Source organism: Pleurodeles waltl, chromosome 6, assembly GCF_031143425.1.
Source record: "Pleurodeles waltl isolate 20211129_DDA chromosome 6, aPleWal1.hap1.20221129, whole genome shotgun sequence".
NCBI lineage: Eukaryota > Metazoa > Chordata > Amphibia > Caudata > Salamandridae > Pleurodeles > Pleurodeles waltl.
In genome coordinates, this window is record NC_090445.1 from 1113090097 (window position 1) to 1113113409 (window position 23313).

The window sequence follows — 23313 nt, forward strand, 5'->3', positions numbered from 1 at the left end:
CAAGTGAAGGAAAGAGCCTAGCGCCACAATTTTTAGAAAAATGTGCACAGTTACAACCACCAAATATGATTAAAAAACTCCAATCATTATTGGGTTTCTTAAACTTTGGCAGAACCTACATTCCAGATTATGCTACACACATAAAACCTTCATATGACTTAATAGGTCCCGATTTTTCAAGTAAATTCTGGACAACTGAACATACAGGCATCCTTAGAGAATTGCAGACAGATATGCTTGCAGCACAACATTTACACACAAGGGACAACAAAACACATATGGTCATCAGGGTAATAGCTGGGGCCATCGGTTTCACCTATGTGACATTTAATGAAGGTGAGACAGTCCCGATTGCATACAAATCATATTTGTATTCAGCAGCTGAACAACGCTTTGCTCCCACAGAGAAAATGTTCACTGCTGTGCAGATGGCTGTTATTAAAGAAAGACCTCTTGCCCAAGGAAAACACATTATTGTTGTTTCTCCAATCCCAGCCCTAGAGGCTGTTACAAAAGCTAGCGTTCCGAATGCAAAAGCACTACATCCACGTTGGATACAATGTGCTACGTCTTTAACAGCCACTGATGTAGACTACATTTTTGACCCAAAGTTACAAACTCAGGAATTCCTACAATATGAAGTAGAATATCCAGTTCCAGCAAATACCTTGCCTATTGATCAGTATCATAGAGTCATGTACACCGATGGCTCTGCACAACCTGCAATTGGAACTAAACATCAATATTCTGCTGCTTGCTCAGTCGTAAGTGGCTATATGGAAGGGGATACATTTTGTCCTCTACATACCTTTACACAGACCCTAGGGGATTGCACAGCATAATTGGCTGAGCTAAAAGCTCTGCTGATGGCACTGGAACTCACGGATCCGGCACAGCCTACGCTGATTGTTTGTGATTCATATTACTGTGTCCAGTCCTTTAATGAATACCTGCATTATTGGTGCCAGAATGGGTTCAGAAACTCCAAAGGCAACACCATTAAACACACACTATTGTGGGGGAAAGTAGCTGACCTGAAAGAGACGCTACTGAATGTCCATGTTGTACATACACTTGGACACCAGCGTGTTGGAATACACGTTGCTGGAAATACATTGGCTGATGAAGCTGCAAAGTCAGCAGTGGCAGTAGCCACTGTAGCTGCAGTGACTCGCTCGAGTTCCAAACCAGACGCAGACATTTGGGCTGCCGTGAAAGCTATGGCTGATGGTACGCCCTATCCTAAAGGATTTCCTAACAAATATCATTATCATGTGGGAAGTATGCTGAATGCTGAAGTTATGATAGCTGGCGTAGGCGTACAAGACATCCCTAACAAAGATATAAGACCACAATTGATTAAAGCAGCGCATGAGGGGGTGGCATCTGCACATGCTGGTGTGGCGGCTACAAGTTCAATCTTACAGGCCCGTTGTTGGTGGCCAGGTCTCTACAAAGAGATTAAGCAGTATGCCCTTTGTTGTGACATCTGTCAACAAATCAAAGTTTCCACGGCCAAGCGCCCGCCGCAGACACCCCTCTTAATTTCAAACAAACCATTACAGTGTGTGTACTTGGACCACTGCGGTCCTCTATCACCTGATAGTGCATACAAATACATATTAGTCGCTGTTGATTCATGCTTCAGATTTGTATGGGTGTGGCCACAATGCTCGGCTGACGTTCGGACTGTTATTAATGATTTGCGAGTCTTTATCGGTACATATGCAGTTGCGGTGTTCCATTTGGACCAGGGCCCTGCTTTTGCCTCAAGGGCATTCAGGGGCACCATGGCTTCGTAGGGGGTCCAACTGCAGTACTCGTCTCCATTTCATCCCGAGGAAAATAGTGTCGTGAAGCAATTAAACCGCGATTTAAAGCCAGAGTCTTAGGTACGGGTCGTAGTTGGCTTAATCACCTGTATGGAGTTCAGAGAGCACTAAAGAACCTGCCTATTGGGTCCCTGGGGGGTCGTACTTCATATGAGTGCCTGTTCGGAACTCGAATGTTTTTTCCAGATCTTGATGGTCCTGGTGTGGAGGCAGCAGAAACACCTTTTGACATAAATGAGCGTGTCACTGTTTTACAGGAATTACAACAGTTCTGTGATGATAATTCTTCCAAAAGTGCCGCCTCCACAGGAATTAAGGATATGCCAGTAACATCTGCCAGCTGGATTCCCAGAGTTGGGGATCTTGTGCGTGAAAAAGTGGCAGTGAAAAAAGAATTTGGCCCTTCTTATCGAGCAACAGTCCCTGTACTGGGGATACACGGTACCAGAACTGTTATTCTACCACCGCCGGCAGGTGCCAAAGAAAATCGTTTTGTTTCAATTGACAATGTCAAATTACACCATGTGGCCGATCCTGCACAGCCGACCAAGAGGAACATCCAGTAGTCCCCAAATCCCTCTCACTACTGGTGAAGAAGTTCCACTACAAGTTGTTTATACCAACACTGATACCTCTCCGAGCTTGGGGAGGGTGGAAGATGATCTTGCATTAGTTCCACTAACATCAACTAACTTAGAAACATTTGATCAAGTCAACTCGACTACAAGCCAAACGGATGGTGCTGTCTATAGTGTGCCACCACAGGAAACACCAACTCCACCACTGACAACGGCTACGCCATTTGCACAAACTGACTCTGGTTATTTTGCCGACTTCAACAATGATTTCTCAGACTCATTTGCCTCTTCGACAGCTGATTTGTCAAGTGCACGTAAGCTAACAAACTGGCTTAAAGAAACATATTTAATTTTTCCATGGAACTATATATGGCTTTCTATGACTGTCCTAGCCTTTCTACTTTGGATTGGTTTTGTTATTACCTTTTTCTTATTAATACATGGTCATTATCTTCCTGAAAGATCAACAGTTGAACAGGTGGAGGAGGTTTTGAAACCACATTTTTCATTACTTAAGGTCCGAAGAGACTTATCCTTTGTGAACATTTCCGCAGTGCCAATTCCTGATGGGATTGTTTGGGACAAAGTAATGTTTGATATATATGGTCCCACGGAAATTATTCAAATACCGTATGTGTTCAAATTATCAATGAATGATATAGTAATACCAGGCATTGTATCTCATGATTGGGATGTGAAAACAGTTGATTCTATGATGACAGAATTGCAATATTATACTGTCTTTGAAAACGAAGATGTTTACCAATTCAAAGAAAATTATGGTGATATGTTTTGCTCTAATTATTATGGGCACCACTTCATACATAGAGCGAGCAGTCCCAAAATGATCTTTAATTACACGCAATAGGAACATTGTCCAACTCCACCGCAAGGTTTCCTGGTTATCAATAGAAGGCTATGAATATAGGTCCAAATCAATTCATCTGAAAAGTGTCTGGGAAACAAATAATTGGCAAATTAAGGGAAAAGAAACATTGTTTAGAGCATGTCTTATTCCTGTTCAGATGATCTTCTTAAATGAAACTGTGCAACAAACTTGTTGTTTAGGCTTAGCAACAATCAGAGAATTAAATATGCCCAGTATACCTGCCCCTGCAAAATTTGACAAATGGCAAAAATAAACGAATGCAACTAAAGATGAGCTCAATGAGTGGGTCCAGAATGGTATGTTTAATGCTTCACTGACACGTCCGGGCGGGTGGTTATTGTGGCCAATAGATACCAATGGGTGTCATCAACGTTTCATTAACTCCTCGGGGGTTTTAGGACGAGTAGGCCAGACCCTTGCTATATATCGCCAGAACATGCAGATATCATTACAACATATAGGCCCTCATTACAACCCTGGCGGTCGGTGTTAAAACGGCGGTAATACTGCCAACAGGCCGGCGGACAAAAAAATGGGATTACGACCGCGGCGGAAACCGCCAATATAGACAGCCACTTTAACACTCCGACCGCCATGGTAACCGCCAACAGACATGTGGAAGACAATGTACCGCCCACCTTATCACAAGATGCCAATCCGCCTCCTTTTCCGGGGCGGAACCAACACGATCAAAAACACGGCAGAAACAGTGCACAGAAGGGGAAATCACTCACCTCTCCACACCCCACGAGGGACCAGGATGCCATGGAGCCAGAACTTCACATCCTTCCGGTGATCGTCTTCCTGCTCCTATATCAGGAGCACCAGAGACGGTGATGACGACCACGGTGAGTACTGCACCTACAACACAGGGGAGGGTAGGAGGGAAAAGAGAGTGACACACACACGCAAAACCCCCACCCCACCCCACCCTCACCCACAACACCACACACACAAATACATGCTGCAACATTACATATACACCCCCCCTTCAATAACGCAAGGACAAAAGTAATTGATTTGAATGAATGTAATCAATAAAAATCCACTACTCAAAACTCTAAATACAGTATATACAATTATGTACACCAACTACACAAGTCCGGATAGTGCACCAATCATTGTCCGTGGACCACTGGGCCAAAAATGCTTGGGCGAGGCCCACACTCGATACCTGACTCCAAACGGAGAGAACACTGTAGGGGCATCAGTTGGAAAATAAACAGGCACCTCAGGGGGAGGGTGGGCTCCACAGCCTGATGAACGTACGACACCACTGCTCCACGAGGGGGCTCCATGCCCACTGCTGTGTACTGGGGAGTCCAAAGCCACAGTCTCTCAAGTCTTTCCAGTGGGTGGGTTGCCCACTGCTTTATCTTGGGGAGTGCAAAGCCACAGTCTCTCAAGTCTTTCCAGTGGGTGGTTTGCCCACTGTTGTATCCTGGGGAGTGCAAGGCCACAGTCTCTCAAGTCTTTCCAGTGGGTGGTTTGCCCACTGCTTTATCCTGTTGAGTGCAAAGCCACAGCCTCTCAAATCTTTCCAGTGGGTGGTTTGCCCACTGCTTATCCTGGGGAGTGCAAAGCCACAGTCTTTCAAGTGGATACCAGTCTCCACTGGTTCTGGAGGGGGCTTTGTGCCCAGAGTGCTTCATCCTGCCAAGGACAGAGGTAGTGGATATATCTCTCCACTGGTTCTGGAGGGGGCTTTGTGCCCAGAGTGCTACATCCTGCCAAGGACAGAGGTAGTGGATGTATCTGTCCACTGGTTCTGGAGGGGCCTTTGTGCCCAGAGTGTTTCATCCTGCCAAGGACAGAGGTAGTGGATGTCTTTCTCAACTGGTTCTGGAGGGGGCTTTGTGCCCAGAGTGCTTCATCCCGCCAAGGACAGAGGTAGTGGATGGATCCCTCCACTGGTTCTGGAGGGGGCTTTGTGCCCAGAGTGCTTCATCCTGCCAAGGACAGAGGTAGTGGATGTAGCTCTCCACTGAAAGTGATGCATCATTGAAGCCGCCCAGGCTCCTGGAACACACCACCAGCCTCGGACCACTGACGACTGGGGATGGCAGCCATGTCTGCGGTGGTGCCACTGGCTCAGGATGTCACGGGCCGCTGGCGGTGCTTGCGGAGGTGTCAGTCGTGGAGGTGCTGGTGGCGGGCTCTGTTGCAGTGGTGCTGGTGGCGGGCTCTGTGACTGTGGTGCTGGTGGCGGGCTCAGTGACTGCAGTGATAGTGGCGGGCTCTGTTGTGGCGGTGCTGGCGGAGGGCTCAGTGGCAGCGGTGCTTGTGGCGGGCTCAGTGGCAGCAGTGCTGGCGGCGGGCTCAGCGACTGCAGTGCTGGTGGCGGGCTCAGTGACTGAGGTGCTGGTGGCGGGCTCAGTGACTGCGGTGCTGGTGGCAGGCTCAGTGGCAGCGGTGCTGGTGGCGAGCTCTGTGCAGTGGTGCTTGTGGCGAGCTCAGTGACTGCAGTGCTGGTGGCGGGCTCACTGGCAGCGGTGCTAGTGGCGGGCTCAGTGACTGCGGTGCTGATGGTGGGCTCAGTGGCAGCGGTGCTGTTGGTGGGCTCTGTGGCAGCAGTGCTTGCGGCGGGCTCAGTGGCGGTGCAGATGGCGGTGCAGGTGGCGGTCTTCTCCGCCATACAGGTTGACGTGGACAGAAAGTGTGACACTGGTCCCTCAGTTGGTGCCACCATGCTCTCTCCTGACCTGCCCTTCACTTTCTGGCCCTTCCCCACCTTGGATGGTGGCACTGCTGTCTTGCCACTATCCCCTTTTGGATTCCCTGAGCCCTTGGTGGCAGGTGTCTTCGGCTTCTCGCTCTGGGATGTGGGCAACTTTTTAAGCTTTGCAGGTGTCAGAATGTCCTTGCCCTCGCTCCGAGGCACACTGGCAGCCCTGATGGTTGGCGAACTCCAATAGCCCGCAGTTGCTGGCACCACTGTGCCTGGTGATATGGTGGCTGAGGTGCTGGGTTGGGACCTGGAAAGCCTGGCCCTAGGGGGGACGGGCGAGGGGGGAGGTGTAGGGAAGAGGTCAATATTAGCCAGGAAAAGTTTTTTAGACAAACTGGGATGGGTAGATGGAGGGGGTTTAGGAGTGGAGGAAGAGGTAGTGGTTGTAGGAGGTGTACGTCTGCTGAATTTGGGTGAAGGTGCATGTGCTGGAGGCTGTCGTGAGGTGGATGACTGTTGGGTTGGTGTGTGCCTGCGTTTGTGTACTTTGGGAGGAGGGCTCACAGACACACTGGGAGAGGACACAGGGGATGTGTGAATGGTAGTGGGAGTGGTGAGTGCACGTGAGTAGTGTGTGGTGATGGGCGTGCTGCTGATGGAGGTAGCGGCTGAAGATGTAGTGCATGCATGTGTGAGTGGAGATGAGACTGGGAGGGAGGAGGGAGACGTGGAGGAGGGGGACACAGTGGAGGCAGTGGATGTTGGTATGTCTGCATGGGTATGATGCTTGTGTGAGTGCCTGTGGGATGTGAGGTGCTTATGTTTGCCTGAGACACTTTTGTGTGTTGAGGTGTGTGCCTGCTGGTCTGATGGTGTTCTTGGAATAGGCTGAGGTACAGGGGATTGGGTCTGGGTGGAGGAGGTTGGAGGGGGAGGCTGGACACAGGGACAATGGCTGCCATCAGTGCTGAGGCCAGAGCCTGAAATGCTCACTGTTCGGCCGCCACGCCAGAATGAATGCCCTCCAGGTATGCATTTGTTTGCTGCAAATGCCTCTCGACACCCTGGATGGCATTCAAAATGGTTGACTGCCCAACAGTGAGGGATCTCAGGAGGTCAATAGCCTCCTCACTGAGGGCAGCAGGGCTGACTGGGGCAGGGCCTTAAGTGCCTGGGGCGAAGGAGATGCCCACCCTCCTGGGTGAGCGGGCACGGTAAACTCGATGAGGGGCTGCTGGGAGGGCGGTGCTGGTAGCTAGGGTGGCAGCTGTACCTGTTGTTGCAGTGGGCACAGAGGTGCCCGCCACCGCAAGGGAGCTCCCATCAGAGGAGGAGTCGCTGTCACTGGTGTCTCCTCCTGTCCACGTCGTGGAGCTCCCCTCACCCTCAGTCCCACTGGTGGCTTCAGACTCCGTTGTCTCGCCCTCCAGGGCCAAGTGGGATGCAGCTCCCTCCTACTCCAGTGCCACTGCTCCTCCACCAGATGATGCTATTGCAAACAAGAACAGGGAGACCACAAAAATTGGGGTGGGAAAAACAGAAGAAAGACATGTTCAGTGCATGCAATACCACTACCGTTGTCGGACACTACAGACAGTGCAGACCTCAGCACTACGCAATACACTAACAGTTCCTAGATTATTCACAAGGCCATGGGGTACAGGGCCTATGCCCGATTGCTGCACACATGGAAGTCACAGTAGCCTGACTAGGTGTAGATGGCTCTTACCACTGGTGGGGTTGGGGTGCCACATAGCCTGCCTCACAAGGGACCTTGCCTACAAATTTCACCCTGGCCTAGGGGAACCCGCTGCCCACCTCCCCCACCCAGACACCTCATAATGCGTGCAGAGTCAGATGAATGTGACTGTACTCACCACCTTGTGGCTGCTGTGATGACCTCAAGCGCCCATCCAACTCCGGATATGCCACCGCCAGGATCCGGAACATCAGGGGGGTCATGGTGCGACGGGCACCCCTCCCACGTTGGGAGGCCATCCCCAGCTGGGCCTCCGCTGTCTTCTTGCTCCAGCGGCGAATGTCTTCCCATCTTTTACGGCACTGGGTGCTCTGTCTGTGGTGGACCCCCAGGGTCCGGACTTCCTTGGCGATGGCACGCCAAATATCCTTCTTCTGGTGGGCGCTGACCTAGAGGAATAGTACAGGGGAAAAGGTAAATCTTTCCCCGTCCAGACCGTCACAGTCATTGGCCAACGTTCCCACCCTTGACATGACGCACATACACTCACCGTCCGCACATGCAGGCCTCAGTCCCCCCCCCATGTATCTTCCATCCACACCACTCCAAACAGCCATTGCCCATGCAGCATGCTCACAATGTACTCACCTGTTTGTCTGGAGGACCGTAGAGTAGCGTGTACTGGGGGAGGACCCCATCCACTAACTTCTCCAACTCCTCCGAAGTGAAGGCAGGGGCCCTTTCCCCAGACACATGAGCCATTGTTGCTTCCAGACTGAGGTCACAGCAGCACCTGCAGTGTTGGCCCTCTCCTGTTGAAGGTCAGGTATCAAGTGAGTGAACAGAGAGAAAATGACGGTCACGTCCGCGGCGGTGTGTACCGTCACCGCCGGCGTACATCGTCATTGGCTCATGGGACCCATAGGGTCCAATGTTAAACAATGCAGGAAGGATTGCGCCGCAGTCTTCGACCGCCTACTGCGACGGTGTAGAACGCCAGTGCTGTTACGTCATATCCCCTTGTCCCACCTTACAGGTCAGGCAGCCGCCATTTCAGGGGGCCACATGGCAAGAATAATAACTGCAACACACCTATGTAAGCCTTGCATACTCACAGTAACAGGCACATTGTGGATTAATAAACGTGTGCTAATGACAATTTGTGATACGTCAGTGTTGGCAGACTCTCTGCTCGCTGTTCTCGTCCATAGGGCACGTCCGCTGGGGCAGGTGATGAGATGGTGGCATCCTCCGGTGTACAGCAAAGCAAAACACAAACGCTGTGGGATAGCGTAACTGGATGGACGGAATGCGGAACCAATCAAACATTCACCCCCAGTCACAGATCTGGGTTTAATCCATCCATTATTTTGCTCACCATGCCACCCCAGTTTGAACCCAGCCATATGCAAATCAGTCTTGACCCTGTTCCACATGGGAACAGTCCAGCCCGAACTGCCAGGCCAGGTTCTCCCTGGACCGGAAACAAGCATCCTGGGACCGGTTTCGGGGTTTCACCCCTCCTCAGCCAGGCTAGCTTGAATCCAGTGGCACAGTGAGCCCGGGACCCACGTCTGGGCATACCCGGCGCACTTAGGGCGGCAAAAGCAAAGCAAAACACAAACGCTGTGGGATAGCGTAACTGGATGGACGGAATGCGGAACCAATCAAACATTCACCCCCAGTCACAGATCTGGGTTTAATCCATCCATTATTTTGCTCACCATGCCACCCCAGTTTGAACCCAGCCATATGCAAATCAGTCTTGACCCTGTTCCACATGGGAACAGTCCAGCCCGAACTGCCAGACCAGGTTCTCCCTGGACCGGAAACAAGCATCCTGGGACCGGTTTCGGGGTTTCACCCCTCCTCAGCCAGGCTAGCTTGAATCCAGTGGCACAGTGAGCCCGGGACCCACGTCTGGGCATACCCGGCGCACTTAGGGCGGCAAAAGCAAAGCAAAACACAAACGCTGTGGGATAGCGTAACTGGATGGACGGAATGCGGAACCAATCAAACATTCACCCCCAGTCACAGATCTGGGTTTAATCCATCCATTATTTTGCTCACCATGCCACCCCAGGTTCTCCCGGTGTACAGACCACTGTTGGACCTGTCGACAATGGAAGAGAGACACGTAATAGTCACCTCCAGACTTGATCGTGCAACAATCCATGAACTGTGTGCCCAGACCTGATGTCAGCTATCCGCCATCCCACAGGGATCCCCCCTCTAGTGCAGGTCCTGTCCGTACTCCATTTCCTGGCAAGTGGGTCTTTTCAAACAACAGTGGCCATTGCATCAGGGATGTCCCAGCCTATGTTCTCCAAGGTGTTGTCCAGAGTGCTGACTGCCCTGCTGAAACACATGCGCAGCTACATTGTTTTCCCTCAGGTGGAGGATTTGCCTGCAGTGAAAGGTGACTTCTATGCCCTGGGACATATCCCCAACATCATAGGTGCCATTGATGGGACACATGTGGCCTTGGTACTCCCCCGCAGGAGTGAACAGGTGTACAGAATCAGGAAGAGCTACCATTCAATGAATGTGCAGATGGTGTGTTTGGCCGACCAGTACATCTCCCATGTGAATGCCAAGTTTACTGGCTCAGTGCATGACGCTTACATTCTGAGGAATAGCAGCATCCCTTATGTGATGGGGCAACTCCAGAGGCACCGTGTGTGGCTAATAGGTGAGGACAAGGAGCCTATACCCTGTGAATAGTTGTCTGGTGTTGTCCCTACGGGTTAGTGTGTGTCTAACAGTTGTTCCTCGACATTTACAGGTGACTCTGGGTACCCCAACCTGTCATGGCTACTGACTCCAGTGAGAAATCCTAGGACAAGGGCAGGGGAACGCTACAATGAGGCACCATGGGCGAACTAGGAGGATTATAGAAAGAACCTTCGGCCTCCTGAAGGCCAGGTTCCAGTGCCTCCATATGACAGGTAGTTCTCTCTACTACTCACCAATGAAGGTGTGCCAGATCAACGTGGCCTGCTGTATGCCGCACAACCTGGCTTTGCGACGCCAGGTGCCTTTTCTGAAGGAGGATGGTCCAGCTGGAGGTCTTGTTGCAGCTGTGGAGCCTGTGGACAGTGAAGAAGAGGAGGAAGAAGAAGAGGATATCGACAACAGAAACAACGGTATCCAGCAATACTTCCAGTGAGACACAGGTAAGAAGATATCACTGCCTCACACATCTCATACTATTGTTTGAACTGTCATATTTCTGTCATTTTCACTCAGTGTATGGACCCTGACTTGTCACTTTGCTTTTCCATTTCACAGATGTGGGTCCCACTGTGTGACCTCTGCTATATTTCCTCATGGACTAGAGCTGTGTTACATCGGTATGTTGACAATTAAATTGACATTGCTATATTCCATAGTTATTGTAAAAACACATTTGTGAAAGCACAGACTGACTCCAGATTGTTTTGTGATTGATGTGTGTTTATGTTTGTGCAAATAAGTGGAGGGGGTTGTGAAATGGTCAGGGGTGATGGTGGCGGAATGTCCATTCCAGAGTCCAGTCTATTTGTTTCACAGGTGCATTGTCCAAAGGGGCATAGGAAGTGGAGCTAGGGCAGTTCAAGGATGGACAGGGTGACAAAGTGGGACAGAATGATGACATTCAGGGGGGTCTCATTTCCTGGCGGGGGTCTTGGCAATGTTCTCTGCCTTGTTCCTGGATCTCAGGGACCATTTGCGGGGTGGCGCTCCATCTGCAGGGGGTGGGGTGCTGGTGTCGTGGTTCTGTAGCGGTGCCACCTGTCCACTAGCGCCGGCAGAGGTGGTGGGCTGTTCATCATCCAGGCTAGTGTCAGGGGCCCCTTGTTGTACCACAGTGTCCCTCCTGGTGTTGACAATGTCCTGCAGCACCCCTACAATGGTGACCAGGGTGGTGTTGATGACTTGAGTTTCTCCCTGACCCCCAGATAGTGTTCCTCCTGCAGCCACTGGGTCTCCTGAAAGTTGGCCAGTACCGTTGCCATTGTCTCCAGGGAATGATGGTACTCTCCCATGATATTGGAGAGGGCCTCGTCGAGAGTGGGTTCCCTGGGCCTGTCCTCCCTCTGTCTCACAGCAGTCCTCCCAGTTCCCCTGTTTTCCTGTGCCTCTGAACCGTGTGCCCACTGCCCCCAGGTCCCTGATTTTCTTGGGGTGGTGGGTTTGCCTGGGTTCCCTGTAGTGGTGGACACACTGATACTTGACGTTTCCTGGGGACAGAGGGATGGGCCAGCTGGGTGGGTGCTGTGCTGGTGTTTCCTGAGGGGGGAGGCTCTCTGGTGGCTTGTGCCAGTGTCAGGGGAACCGACTGTCCCAGGGTCCCAGATGGGCCGGGCTGGTCATCTTGGTCCAGTTGTACAGAGCTGCTGTCATCAGTGTGGGCCTCTTCTGTGGGGGGAGTGGACATGTCTGGAACCTCCTGTCCGGTGACGTTGGGTAGGGATCCTGCAGGGGTGTAAAGGCATGATTATTGCATCTGTGTGTGCCATTGTGTGTAATGGGTGGGTGACCCTGTACTCCAGTGCTTGCATTCTTGTCTAGGTCCTTGTGTGATATTTGGTTTGGGGTCTGTGTGGGTATCTGTAGTGGACATGCTTGGGTGATGGGTGTCTCTTGCTTTGGTGTTGCATGCAGGGCTTGGTGTTGGGATGGGTGGTCTGTGATAGTGGGATATATGTGAGGTGTTGGAGTGATGGGGGTGAGGGTGGGGGTATGTGATGGCATGTAGGTAAGGTGGGGGATATAGTAGTTAAGATCTGACTTACCAGAGTCCATTCTTCCTGCTACTCCTGCGAGGCCCTCAGGATGCAGTATTGCTCCTCCCATGTTGTTAGTTGTGGGGGAGGAGGTGGGGGTCCACCGCCAGTCCTCCGTACTGCAATCTGGTGTCTTGAGACCACGGAACGCACCTTCCCCCGTAGGTCGTTCCACCTCTTCCTTATGTAATCCTGTGTTCTTGGAGGCTGTCCCACTGCGATGACCCTGTCGACGATTCTGCGCCATAGCTCCATCTTCCTAGCAATGCTGGTGTGCTGCACCTGTGATCCGAATAGCTGTGGCTCTACCTGGACGATTTCCTCCACCATGACCCTGAGCTACTCCTCTGAGAACCTGGGGTGTCATTGGGGTGCCATGATGTGGTGTGGGTGATATGTGAGGTGGTGTGTGAGGGGATGTGTTTGTGTGTGTTGTCTGAGGTACGTGGATGTTGTGTGAGTGATGATGGTGTGTGTCTGTGGATGCTAGTGTTGTTTCTGGTGGTGTCTCTCTCTGGCCTTCTTTCACAATTCTGGTCATAAGGGTTTGTGGGTGATGTGGGTGTGTGTTTTATATTGGATTAGGGGTGTGGGTGTGGTGTGTATGTGTATCAGGTGTGTATATTTGGAATTGTCCAATGTTGTTGTGTTTTGTGAATGTGTGTGTATTTTGAGCGCGGCGGTGTGTACCGCCAATGGAATACCACAGTTGAAAGACCGTCGCGTGGATTCGTGGGTCGTGATAGTGTGGACGTATTCTTGTTGGTGTGACAGTGTGGGTTTTGTTATCGCCAGTTTAGCGCAGACCTTTGGTGTGGCGGATTTGTGTGGGTGTCTGGATTTTGGCAGATTCCGAGCTGTGGGTCGTAATAGCTCAGAAGATGCTCCAAAAAGGAGAGGGTCCAAGCCACAAACTTCCTGTGTCAAATGCCTATTTCGTAACTGTGGGAGCTTGACCAGGGGACATGGACCCAAGTCCCCCAAAAGAAGTACACTTATGAACAAAAAGGTAAGGTCCCACTGAAAAAATTAGATAGTCTCTGGTTATCATGCAGTCGGTGAAGTTCATAGAAGAAACTGCAAAAGAGTCTTAAATGCTCTGAAACTAATCCTTTATTTTGGAAAGCAGGTGAGCTCCTGGTTGAAATATAGCCAAGTAGGTCCCACAAAAAAACAGAAACTCAGCCAACACGTGTTTCTCACCACAGGCACGTACGCCGGGGCTTTCTCAAGGCTGAAAAAGAAGAAAAACATGCGACTAAAGAGGTAATTCATATTGAGATTGTAAAAATTGTGAAGAGAAGAAAGCTACACCGAAGTGTGAGAACCCGAAGATCCGTGAAAATAATCGTGCCCATGCAGGACATGAGATTCCATTCCAAAGGAGCTGATTCAGGAGAGAAGTGATCCAAAAGAAAAGGAAATTAGTAAGTTGAAAAGCAATAGGTCAGAGAATTGTGCAAACACCTAGAAAAAGGTTGTTGAGAATGTGACTTGAGAGAGGAAAAGGTACAACATATAAGTGATCTTAGAACCAAAGGAGCGATACTGGTGCCAAACTGGTGCCAAACGTCTAAGAAAAAGTTGTTGAGATTGTGACTCAAGAGAAAAAAGGTACAACATATAGGTGATCTTAGAGCCATAAAGAGTGATACTGGTGCCTACGGTCTCAGATTGGTGCTGATAAATGTGCTTGCAGAAAGATGAAGAAGAAAAAGAGAGATCATAAAATGAGATTGTGACAATATTAAATAAATACAACATACCATTGTGTCGACAAGATTTGTTTTGCTAAATACATTTTTTGTTGTGTAAACGCTATTTATATTAGATAATCTACAAGAGAAAAGGTATTTGTATAGTCGACATTTGGCATATGAATACTAGTGGAAGTACCATAAGTTAGCAAAAACAAAATACATTTAAAAGAAGATATTGACTAGATAAGAAAGACAAAAGCTAATTGTGATAATAGTATTATAACAGGGAATATGAAAGTACCCCTGATATGGGTGACCTCGTTGCAAGAGAAATAATCAGCTAATTAGCGAAACTATGAATATTGTGAAAACAAAGTAGTGGGACATGAAAGGATTCGAGACGGAAAACACACAAACAAAAATTGACTTCTTTAAATTCATACGCCATCTAAAACTTAAATCTTTCTTTTCTACTTTCCCCCTTTATCCCCCTTTACCATCTTCCCTCCCCAGCTCCCATGACATATCTGTTCAAGATCTTGAAGACATGGGTCTTTTACGAAACCTATCCAATACTGATGAACCTGATCTCCCACTGTCCTCAATAGCACAGGAACTTGACCTTGACATTAATCAACATCACCCCTCTAACTTACGACCGCAATCCACTTTTACGCCTACACTCCCAAGTGGTAATTCAATTGATTTATTTTCATCTGCGGTCTTCCCTGGACTGAAAACAAGAATCCTGGGACCTGTTTCGGTGCATCACTCCTCATCAACCAGGCTAGCTTGAATTCAGTGGCGCAGTCAGCATGAGACCCACATCTGGGCATACCCTTCCCAATTAAGGCAATAAAAGCAAAAAGAACAGATGATGGACGGAATGCTGGACAATGTAAACATTCACCCCCAGTCACAGAGATCTAGGTTTAACCCATTGTTTTTTTTTGCCCGCCACGCCATCCCAGTTTGGACCTAGCCATATGCAAATTAGTCTTATCCCTGCTCCTCATGGGAACAATCCAGCCCGAACTGCCAAACCATTCAACCACAGCATATTATGTCTAAACTCAGACTTCAAAGAGATGCCCTAATCAAACATCAGTACCAAACACCAGGAGACCAAAATCAATCACAGCATGCACACACATAAAGCAACCACAGCACCTGTTCACCATGTGCTCTAACTCACCCCGACAAATACACTTGTGTCTGAACACAACATGTGCAATTATCCCCAACTCAGCCACAACACCCATTTTTCTAACCCAGAACCCATGGGTAGTACTTCAATCCCTCTATATGCTATCTTAAATCTACCCCAGTACTAATAGACAACATTTCCAATCAGGGTCTAGCACCCTTACATCATCATTCTTTATCCAACGTTAGGACCCCATTCTCCAACCCTACCAAGTCTCTGACCATGTGTTATTCATCTACTAGACACATGCAAAGTGTGCCTCAAGTCAATCCCAAGATACAGGTGTCATGCCATGACAGAGCCAAACCAACCAAGAACAGACCACGTACCCTATCCCAATATGGACATGCATTCTATGTCCATCAAAACCTCAGTCATACACTACGTAGCCTAATGTAAGCATCTACTAACCATACTATGGAAATTAAAACATCATGACTCTAAAGTAACTTTAGCGCTTATACAAGTCTTGCAACCCAGTCTTACTTTTATGCACCATAACTTCTAACGAAAGGCAGCATCCAAACTAAACCAATCCCATAGCTGCAATAATGTGCAACCCAACATAATCCCAACATTCAAACAGAGCCCGTAAGAAACTATGGATTTCACACACACTATGCTCTATCCTTGCCTCAGCATCCATGTCCTAACTTATGCTCTGCTTACACACACTCCTCCAAACCATTCCTATCGAACATATATTGATACCACAACCAACCCAGCAATCAGACCATGGTGGAACCAAACCAATCCCTGCACCCATATATAGGAATCCTAACCCAACATCTGCACCAATACCAATAGTCTTGGTACTCACGCACCATGTTTAACAACTATGGCATCCACAGCACTAGAGATCAATCTAAGCATGGGTAAAAAATGACCCCATCCCAACCCCATATCCTTTGTAGGACATGACCCTCACCTAAACCTGATGATCTTGAGATACACTTTTGAACCCAATTCCAAAGTTCCTTTAAGATCCCAACTAGCCGTTAAGATCTGAGGTTCATCAAAACATTTGGTATTTTATGCCAAATGACTATTGCTCTTTTTGTTTTTAGTATTCTGATGATTTAAAGCATTAAACATAACATTGAACATCTGCCTGGTGCAAAAAAACACCCTGCAAAAAGTGTGTCAAAATGTGCAAGGAAATGCATCAAACAGTGAAACGAGATAGCCCCAGCCGTAGAAATGTTAATATTTCAATATGTAAAAAAGAATATGCTCATGCACAGGAAACGCCCATGCAGCTGCACTAAAAAACAAACACACAGACAATGCCCAATGAAATACCACACAAGAATCCTCACCACCACAGCATTGCTACACAAACCTATTATCACATACTGGGCCAGGGGTTGTGATCCAATGCTGCACCACAGGAAGATGGAGGCCCTGCCCCACTCAGAGTTCAGTGGTGCACTGCTGTCCCACACAAGTCCAGACCCTCATTCAACTGCTCCTACATTGGGAGCCAAAGACCACATAAGCAGCTAGAAGCCCCGTAACAGAGTGTATCTGCCCCCTCTCACTGCCACCCTACTTGAAGCCAGAGACCAGGGCTGCACTGCAACCACAAAGGGGCATATTTATACTCCGTCTGCGCCTAATGTGCGTAAAACATTTTGACGCTCATTCAGTGCAAACGTTGCCCCGTATTTAAACATTGATGCCCGAGCCTGCGGATGACAAAATTCCACCGTGTGCATAATTTTTTGGATGTGGCAACCCGCCTTGCGTTAATGATATGCAAGGTAGGCGTTCCCGTATAAAAAATGACTGAAACGGCCGTGCGTCGTATTTATGCTTTCGGGCAAAAATGACGCACGGCTGGGAGGCGGAGCCAGAAAATGACGCACAGCCCGATTTGCGTCAAAAATTAACACCTGGGTCAGGGCAGGCGTTAAAATGGGGCAAACACACCTGTATTTAATCAGAAGACACAGAAGCAACAGCAGAGCAGCAGAGCAGCAAAAGGGAGACATGGAGGTGATTCTAATCCAGCGTGCACCAGACGCAGAGCCCAGCAGCAACAACAGCACCTACGACAACACCAGCAGGTACCCCAAAGGCAGTGCAGAAGGCAGGAGAGAATATTCTGCCCCAGAACAACCCTTCATGGCCTCAGGGAACAGCACATCATCCAGAGGTACAGGTTGAACTGGCAGGCCATTCAGTAGCTGCTGCGAAACATTGAACCGCAGTTGGCACCCACTTTGCTGACACCCCGCACCATCCCAACAGAAACCAAGCTGCTTGCCGTACTTCACATGCTGGCAAGTGGCTCTTTTCAAACAACTGGTGCCCTGGTTGCTGGAATTTCACAACCATCATTCTCTGCCTTTTTGCCCAAAGTACTGGATGCCATCATTGGACTTACACCCCGCCACATGTGCTTCCCTAACACACTGCAGAAGCAGCAGGAAACAAAACAGGGGTTCTACCTCATCAGTGGCTTCCCACATGTCCTTCGTGCAATCGACTGCATACATGTACGCCTTGTGCCACCTGCTGCAACTGAACAACTCTACCGCAACAGGAAGCACACACATTCCATCAATGTGCAGGCCATAGTCGATCACCAGGGATTGATCACCAACATCGAGGCTAAATATCCTGGGAGTGTCCATGACTCCTTCATCTTCCGTCACTGCACCATCAATGAACACTTCCAGGATGGACGGTATGGCAATGGACTACTTGTTGGTAAGTACAAAAACCTACTTATATACACACTGCACAGCAACCCTCCAGGACACACATCACATACACCACAACAGTAACATGTGAACAGGAACACACTGAGGTCGTGACATCGCTAGCCATGTTTCCTAGGTCTGCAGTGAACCTGTCACACATCTGAAATGAGTGTACAGTCTAATGTTAAGAGGTCAATGATCACAACGTGTGGAGTGGGTTGCCTAAATGTCACCTTGCAAAATGTAAGTGTCCCAATGACGTTTACATTAATCCATTGCATAAGTCTAAAGGTATGGGATGTCCAGGGTACATTGATATGAACGTGTTAACAAAACTGTCAATTTTAACCTGTGTATGGAACTATCATCTCACCCCCAGTGAAGACACAGGGACACCTGAATCACAAGTCACAATGCTAGGGAGGACACACTGTACTGCAAATCCCAAAACATACTGCTGACAAACGGTCAGCAGACAAACACTCATTCAGCCAAGGAAACAACACAATGCAGATGGTACTTCCTACAAGCCTAGGATGCGACATTATAACCCAAAAGAGTCACAGACAACACAAGACAACTACTGCCATGAAAGGTCATTTCAATAGGGCCATCTACATCAACATGATCCCATTCATTTTCTCTTGCAGCTGATCAGGGGTATGGCATCCAGCCATGGATAATGACACCATTTGACAACCCGAGTACTGCAGCAGAGCGTGCCTTCAGCGACGCACATAGGAGGACACGCACCATAGTCGAGAGGACCTTCGGCATCCTCAAGTCAAGGTTCTGGTGCCTCAACATCACTGGTGGTAGCCTCGTATATTACCCGGAGATGGTCTGTAAGATCATCCTAACATGTGAATTATTGCACAACATTTGCATCAAAAGAAACATTCCCCTCCTGGAACCAGAGCCACACATGCCTGAAGAGGAGGAAGAGGAGGATGCTGGCCTGCAACATGAGGGGGAACTACAGAACATGGCCGCTGGTATACGCAGACGGCAACATATCGTCAACAATTTCTTTTAAATATAATCACCATCACCACTTTAATTAACTAATTTAAATAAACACCTATAATAATCTCCATATCATGGTCTGGCTAATAATTTTTGCACACCTTCATCTCTACTTATCAGAATAAGAGTGTTGCCTCATAGAGCATTGCTGATATACTGATTAGGACACTGAAAATCCCAGAGCTAATGTGATGCCTAACATACAATGGTCACATACACACACACTGTAAATGACATATATCATGTACATTTCTCCTTTGAAGGCCAATAGCAGAGGACCACACCTATTTCACACATTCATGTTGAAAACAAGGTCCAACGCAGCATATGGCACACAACTAAGACACCATCACTCAATAAGGGGAAAACAAGCCTCATACATGAGGCAGTCAATGTGCTTTTGCATCAGTAACAGGAATGTCTGACCAGACCCTTGACAGCAGTAAGTGCAACTGCATCCAATATTTGCAAGGACTATCTGTGACTAGAGTTCCATAGAAGCAGAACATAGACAGCACAAGTGCCAATCATATGAGCAGCATTGCACACATGACATACCATGTACATGTCAGCCCATTTCCTAACTCTTGACACACCCATGCACCTGATCACAACCCACCTGTCTGAAGAGGTCCCTGGAATACTAAGATGTGTACCCTGATATTACCTCCTCTACACACACACAGACTAACAATAGCAATCCAGTGTGCTACACCCTTTCCTATGGTATGCCATTGTCATAGAACATCCGACTGCATGGACGTCAGGTCAATTTATACACTGTCTTCTAGTTTCTAAGCCCTGTTAGCACCTGTAGATTGCTTCCCGTGTGAAAAAGTATGTTGGCCCTAGAATGTAAATCTCAACTACAGGACTTGTGAGAAACAGATGCAGCCCACACCTGTGATCACCTCCATGCACACCACCCATTTCAACAAGCACTGCCCCTGCTGATGCCTGGAACAGCATAGGAGTTGCCATTATGTCAAATACACCGTTAAGCATTGATACTAAATAAGCCGTGTAACACAGCCCTTGGGTTGATTTGTCACCTTCAAAAACACAGGACATACACAGTTTGACATGTCAGCTGTCTAGTTCGTCCTCCAAACAGTCTGAGTCAGACCACTGATTATGTAACTTGTCAAATTGCTGGATCCGGAATCACCCTGCATTCTGTCAGCCTGACTGGCATCTGTCTGTGCGTCACAATAAAGTATCCCTGTGTCTACATATGTACCACACTTGCGTTAGCAAACCTCTCATTCATCAGGGGGTATTGGGCATGGGCTTCTTTAATGCATACACAAATACATTGTATAGCATCATCTGCCTTTTAACTGTACCATTTGAGTTAAATCCTCTGTGAAAAGCTAAATTCATGGCCCATCCCTTGTCTGGGTCTCATTTATGCATGAATGACAAAGTGTGACAGTGTCCCAGGGCCGTATGCAGGGATTGGGTACGGGGACTTCAGCAGAACCAGCAACCTCTGATAATGTCCATGAAAAATCCACACATGTCAGGACCCTGACAATTCACACACAGAATCACAGTGCTCACAACATATTGATGGGCCGTGTGTGGTTAATAGCTGCGAGAATAATCAGCACAGAGGCTATGATGTTCCCAGATGCAGTGGGAATTGCAGAGGCTAACCTGTGTACAAATGTTGTAATGACACCTGCCGGAACATGACACCTGAGACATTATCTCACTCAGCACACCAAGGTTGCCCTGTTGGCTGTCTCATTACACATCTTTAGTGACAGGGTGGGACCATCCCCATGTAGGTTCACATGTCCTCATTCACTTTACTCACATTGATCAACCAAGGATACTCAGTAGATACAGGAATAGCTGCCACTGACTCATGATGAGTCCTGGACCGAACTGTGACAGATTACACCCCAAACAATACACAGGATCATCATTGGACCACACACATGAACAAGACACCTATGTGCAATTGATTACTGGAAATATGTGGACACGTGCTGCCTCGTATGCTGGTGCACCACAGCCACTTGAGAGTTGTGGCTCACTTCTATGACCTCAACTGTGGTGTCATCATACATTTGTGATTCACCCTTGTCTGTCTGTGCAAACAACATGGTACCCACTTCCTCAATTGTGTATGACTCACTGTGGGATTCACCAACTAGTGCCTAGGAAGCTGTTACCAGAACTCTAGGACATAGGATGTTGAAAATGTGGACCATTGACATGAACAAGCGGCTGCCATCTATCTGGTGCATGCTTTGTCACATGTGGTGTCTACGTTACCCTAAATCTTGGAAGTCCACATTACGGATGTTGCTACATGTATGACTAACACATGCCCTCTCTCAGTTCCACAATGACTTGCACCTAAGGATTGGACACATGGACATCACATTCATACAAGCATATGTGCAATAATGCTTCATGTGGTACACACACACTTGGTCAACAAATACATTAATTGCCAAAGCACACACTTTGAGCCAATGGCATTTAGGTATTGTACATATGTGCGTCACATTGCTATCCTCTCCTTATGCCAAACATGCCCAATTTGTGCAACACATATATGTAGGCCACACTTATGACCATCTATTGCGTCAGCCAACAGTAAAAATACGGTGAAGGGAGTAGTGGATCATGGTCCGCTGCAATATGATGTCACACATGTGAACATACACCATCAACACCATAGTGGGTGCAATCAGCCTATCTCTGATGTGCCCCAAATGTAACATAACATAAAAACAGGAAAAATGCCCAAAACCAGTTCACGCACTGAAATATTGACGTTCCTAGCGTTATGCGTCATTTTTTGTCCACCAATACTGGATCGGCGTCTTTTTTTTTTGACGCACAGGAGTGGACATTAGGCCGCATCCAGGTATTTGTATAGGCCATGTACTATTATTTGGATGCAGGCTAATTTTCACTCCTGTGCGTCCAAAAAAATGACACAAATACAGTAATGGTGGACAAAAAATGACGCATAACGTGAAAAAGGGCGGACATTTCATACAGGAAGTGATGTAATAGGATATCCTATTTACAGATCATGTACATTGGGTGTACTTTCACTTTCACTTTGCAGTCTATGATTCTTCTAGACTGTGTGGCTGTGTAGAGAGTGGTGTCCTTAGATTTTGTGCTTTTTTTGTCCTGTGTGCTGTCTCTATTGTCAATTTGTGAAATAAATATTGTTGGTGTATACTGTCCTACTGTGTTTTGTGTACATTTGTCCATTTACCTAGTGTTTTTGTTGTTTGTGGGAGTCTGTTGTGGGTAGTGGTAGTTTGGGGATAGTTGGGCTCTTTTAGTGGTTAAGTTTACTTTTCTTCTGTATTTGTACCCCTACTTTCTCCCTTTTCCCCTTTCTATTTCTTTACTCCTATTCCCTTTCACATTTCTAACATGTCTGGTAGGCCACGTCTTGGCAGGATGGGTGAAGAGGAGTTGGGGGGCTTCATCTGGCTTGTGTGCCATTTCTTGCCACTGATGATCGAGGCAGGGGGCAGAGTGATACAGGGGTATCACACAGAGGCGCGCAGAATCCGGTGGGGAAAGGTGCTGCATCACCTGCAGAGTGTGTATGCCATCCAGAGGAGTGACCACCAGCTGAAGCACCAGTGGGCTGACCTCATCACCAGGGAGCAGGATCTCTTGGACCACCTGGGAATCGTGATTGGTGGCCCTGTTGGTGAGCACTTATCATGTAAATGTGCACGATTAAATGCCCTGTAGTGACATCAGAAGATTTGTATTATGTCTGCCAGATCACTTGCTGACTGTGTGTAATGCTGGGGAAACATACAGGGATAATTGATGCACTATGGTAAGGATCACAATTGCTAGCTGTCAGGTAGCACGTGCTCAGCAAACGTACAGGATACTTTTCCATGAAGTAAATTGGTGCAGCCTTTGTGTCAGACAACCAAACAAAATAGGAGCCAATCATGTCTATATAGGGCATTTTTGCCAGAGAAGTAAAGATGTACCAACATATTGGCTAACTTTGTTGACGCTATAACTAGACTGACTTTAGAATCACTAAAGATGCAGAAAATGAGTGCTGGCTTCACGTCAATTGATTATAGCAAAGTGGCTCAGACATATATCTCATGTGAGTCTGGTGAGTGTGGAAAAAAGCGTTTACGGAAGTACTATGAATGTTTGGGATTATTGTGGTCCTTTATCTTTTTGGATACATGTCAGATCTGGATTTGAAAACATTGTG